At 36.4% G+C, this 5,234-nt stretch overlaps 1 long non-coding RNA gene across 1 annotated transcript; it reads right to left on the bottom strand.

Annotated features, from left to right (window-relative positions):
* Positions 1-434: 434 nt before the first annotated feature.
* LOC125372022 lies at positions 435-5,208 on the bottom strand. Its single transcript, XR_007217952.1, has 2 exons — positions 4,367-5,208; positions 435-2,755 (listed from the first exon to the last, which is right to left on the bottom strand). It is a non-coding gene; the product is annotated as an uncharacterized LOC125372022 (long non-coding RNA).
* Between the last annotated feature and the right edge of the window lie 26 nt (positions 5,209-5,234).

The raw sequence follows: 5,234 nt of genomic DNA, 5'->3' as shown, positions 1-5,234 counted from the left end.
CCTACCGATCCCGTTAGTCGCCTTTTACGGCAAGCATGGGTTGCTGAAGACCTATTCTACCCCGGATCTTCACAGTCGCATCAAGAACTATCCACCCCAACTCACATGATCTCAATCAGCAAGTTCACAGACCTTAGGCCACTCTCGTCCTACAAATATTTGTGTTTTTTAAATGTTATCTGATTATGCTGTCACTCCTGTTGGATAACCCGGCCTCCCCAGGCAAGCAGTTTATTTAAAGATATTGTATGCAAATGTTTTTAGTGGTGCACACCAGTTTGAATTTGTCAAAATGTGAAAAAGTTTATAGTGCTTGCGAGATATTTACTCCCACTTTTCATTTCGAGATCCCCCGAACAACCACCAAAAAAATAAATAAAAAAATAAATAAAATTCCTTACAATTAATTTGCATTGAATAACAAAAACGACAGGTAACTGTAAATTTTATTTATGTGTCACTTGCACCATCACTGAACATAAAAACACCCAACATCTGTACAAGGTGTTATAGTAACAGTAAAAAGGTCAATCATTAAAAAAACATCAACTCCATCAGTTTGACAGGACTCAAACATGACGGAAATTATCACTTATTGTCCACATTCACCCTTAAAGCTCCACTACACTTCACCCCAACACAGTACTCACTGGGACAGTCACAATTAGGACAATTATTATTCAAATAACAAACAATATTAAATGAATATGTTTCATGAAACATTTAGCAACATTGAAGTCATGTACAGTCCAGTCCAAAATTCAAGGGTCACAATAATCGATTCTGCAAAAGATAAGATCATATCAAATCTGTATGAATGAGTGAGTATGTATTTAGGCCACTTTTAGCAATATTCCAGCAATATCACTGCAGGGGACACCAGAAATGGGCTTCACAGATTGTACCCATGTCGGGAATCGAACCTGGGTCTTCGGTGTGACAAGCTAACGCTTTAACCACTAGCCTTCCCGACCGCCCCCAAATCTGTATGAGGGAGGGGAGGGGAGGGGAGAAAAGTTTTAAATGACAGATTGCTTGTTTAATACAGAGGGGAATCGACAGCAGTAGGACGGAATGTTGACACTGAACAGCCAGTAAAGAAATTGAGACAGGGTCACAGATAACATCTCCAGCAACTGTTAATCGTTTGCAACATTTGCTTCATGTAGAATATATTTCATGTTGATAATTTACACATGTAGATTTGACAAATATTGGACTGAAGCGGTAACTTCTCATAAATGCAGTGAAGTAACTTACGCCTTAATATTTCACATAATATGTAAAATGAATGTAATTTTTTTAATGTCAGAATTTTGAATATACTCTCAGGACTGGCCAATTCAGTTTGTTTCTATATAGAAAAGCATACTGTAAATATTGTTAAAATGTGAAAGAAACTAAAATATATGTTAAGAACCTTTTCATCGTAAAAAAAACTAGTAAACACACGCAAAATTTATTTTTGCTTTCGCATTGATCATTGAGTCACAGATCAATCTGAAATACAATACATTCAATTGTTCTTGGAATGCCTCAGTAAATGATTTTCAATTTTTTTATTATTTTGCAAAGTATTTTTTTTCTTTTGATTTAATGAATTAAAAAAATATCACATGAATGACTAAATCTGAATGGTTTTGGGGTATTATCATTCAAAGTTTGGATCCAGAAAAACAGACATAAAATCTTAGGCTTCATTAGAACAAACAATTTGAATAATAGTGAACAGCTCCAAAAACAGGAACAATCAGAACCAGTCTTGCTAATTGCCAACTCTAAAAAAACAGCAGCAATAACATCTGTTGGAGGAAACTGTAACGATAAAATGCTCAACAACTTGCAGCAATGCAAACATTCAAATGAAAACATAGGCGACATATATTATTAGATTACAAGAGAGATGGTGCATTGTGTACAAATTGATAAAATAATTATCATATGCACATAAACTAAAACTTATGGTATTGCTAAATATATACTTAATAATAATTTTACATATACCTTGTGAGATATTTTTGTAACTGACGCAGGCAACAAATTTATAATTTGGCCAGCTGTGTCAATATAATAAATATAAAAAATTAAAGATAAAAATTAAAAAAAAACATCATAATATGCCCTCTTATCAGATCTCTTATTATGTCAGAGTGAAGTCTGGTTTCAGTTTCAGATAACAATGTCAGAGGGAACAGGTTTCCAGACTAAGGAAGCACTGTGTTTGTTTCAAAAATGGATATTCCAAAGGGTAACACTGCGTCACTAGAAGTCTCATATTTAGGGCATGGGTAAAATACTGAGATAAACACTGTAAAGTAATAGAATTTCATCCAAATGAATCATGAATTATCATCTCCTTTAGATGTAAAACTCAAAACAGAATTCATAGTAAAATCTTAATTTTGTGTAGGTAAAATAAAAGGTTTTTTTAGGAAACCCTATGGGGGCATCTTATGAGTGAGCAAATCTTAAAACAAATCTGTATAAGGAGCAAACTGAGTCTGACATAAAATCCCAACTGAGTACAACATGGTCCAATGCACCTTCAATGTCTCCGGGCCAAACACTGTATACATGTCTCTTTGTTCAATGGTCTTAGCCAATGGTCATCACATGGTCATCTTGACTTTCAGCAGAATCTAGATCGTGAAGTTGGTCTTTATTTACAATTGTACTGAAAGCCCTCCTCTGTTTTCTGCCTCTTCCTCGCTTGCATATTGGAGAAGAACTCCTTGATGTCTTCCTCTCTCACAACCTGGACAGAAAACAGAGTTAGCTCCCATTGGCTTGACAACAACCTTGACCATGCCGTGCATGTCTCCATGAAACTTTCATATATACCCTTGGCCTATTCACAACTACAGCTCTGTTTTGAAGCTGTTGAATGGCATGTAGCTAAGATTGTTTCCTGTTTAACGCCACACTCCATGGAGCTAAGAACTACTGTCCAATCAAATTACTCCCATGAGCAAGAAGCATTCTGTGCCAAATAAGAGCGTCAGTATTGTTTTACGCCGCTTTTACCAATATTCCAGCAATATCACAGCGGGGGACGCCAGAAATGGGCTTCACACATTGCACCGATGTCGGGAATTGAACCTGGGTCTTTGGCGTGACGAGCGAACACTTTAACCACTAGGCCACCCGACCGCCTCTCCAAATATGAGATAGGAGCAATGGAGTTGGTGATGACATTTCAGAAGCGAGGCTATGGTGGCACGTTATTCCAGCATCCTTATCATAATAGAATGGAGATACAAAAGACTGGAAAACTGAGGGATGGGTTGAAAATTGGGGCACTGCAATAGCTAAAATAATATATATAACCACTTGAAATAATATTGCAATAGTTGAAATACATGTCTAAAATTTCCTAAGTTCACAGATTGCTTAGGAAGTTCAAGGACATCACTTAAATTATTGTCAAACATTCAGTACCTGTAGATTATTGGCAAACATAAAGGTAACTGGAGATTACTGTCAAACATAACGGTACCTGTAGATTAATGTCAAACATAACGGTACCTGTAGATTATTGTCAAACATTAAGTACCTGTAGATTATTGGCAAACATTCAGGTACCTGTAGATTACTGTCTAACATTCAGGTAACTGTATATAACTGTCAAACATTCAGGTAACTGTAGATTACTGTCAAACATAACGGTACCTGTACATTATTGTCAAACATTCAGGTACCTGTATATAACTGTCAAACATTAAAGTAACTGTAGATTATTGTCAAACATAATGGTACCTGCACATTATTGTCAAACATTCAGGTACCTGTATATAACTGTCAAACATTCAGGTACCTGTATATAACTGTCAAACATTAAGGTAACTGTAGATTACTGTCAAACACAACAGTACCTGTAGATTACTGTCAAACATTAAAGCACCTGTAGATTACTGTCAAATATTAAGGTAACTGTAGATTACTGTCAAACATTAAGGTAACTGTAGATTACTGTCAAACATTAAGGTAACTGTAGATTACTGTCAAACATTAAGGTAACTGTAGATTACTGTCAAACATTAAGGTACCTGTATATTTGACCCGGACAACCTCAATTATAACTAGAATGATCCTGATTAATGTCACCTTTCAGATTACTATAGTTAATCAATCATGGCAGGACAGATTAACTATAGTAATATGAACAAATCATGTGGCCCTTAACTTTTTTTGAGTAGCATATTTGTTGAACCCTGCTATCCATAGTATGATCTCCCACCCACTGGAGTCCCAGAGGGTAGTTTGTATCTTGTAAGTTGTTGCACTTGTGTACAGAAAGCTGATTTCATTATAACCTGAGTCTGTCAAATGAATGTGTGTCATGTATCTTGTACAATATGCAACCCACCTTTCCATTTTCAGCAAACTTCTTCAGGTAATCACTGAGCTGGGACTTCATATCATTGAAACCTGCAGCAACATAAAAAACTGTTATAAACTGTAATTCAAATGAATGAGAGTCACAGCTTTACCTGGGTTTATCTTTTAGCCCAGGGACTCTCAGCTTGTTGGGTCCAAGGCACGGACATGGGAGTCCCGACTGGCGACATGAGGCATGCTCACGGGATCATGTTGATTTCCATACATACTACTACGTCCTATCACTGCACTAGCGCGGAAGCCTTTATTCTATTATAGATAGGGATTTCAGTGCTAGACTGAATAAAATCAACAATGATTTCGAACCTTAAGTGAAGTTCCAACCAGAATAGAAATGTCAGTTACATTTAACATGCAATCCACAATTTGGATTAGTTTTTTAAATTTAAAGGGGACTTTTTCATACCTCAGGACTCGCAATGTAATTATTTGCAACCATGCACAATTTGTATGAGTGTAGATGCAACATAATGACTCCAGTAAAACCCTGGTGAGTTGGTTAAAACACCACTTTGAACATTATTTCATGTTGCATGACCAGGGATAATACTCGGGGGGGGAAGTGGGATATTCAAACCAAAACTAGCTAGTAGAAGTGTAATGATACGCTGGGGTCGCAGTACGATATGTATCCTGATACTATGGGTGCAATATGATTTGTATACCGAGACTTTTATTTGCAAAGTTGATATGCTTTCTTTTTGCAGGTGAATCACAACCCTGAATCAAGACTCATGTCGTGACAACACTTTGAAACTCTTTCACGTTCTTATTACAGAGATGTTGAGTGGACATCCCTGAAGACAATCACTGACAATAACAACTAATCTGTTTTT

This window comes from Haliotis rufescens, unplaced genomic scaffold (assembly GCF_023055435.1).
Source record: "Haliotis rufescens isolate VD_foot unplaced genomic scaffold, xgHalRufe1.0.p SCAF_334, whole genome shotgun sequence".
Taxonomy (NCBI): Eukaryota; Metazoa; Mollusca; class Gastropoda; order Lepetellida; family Haliotidae; genus Haliotis; species Haliotis rufescens.
This window is presented reverse-complemented; position numbering and strand designations above follow the sequence as displayed.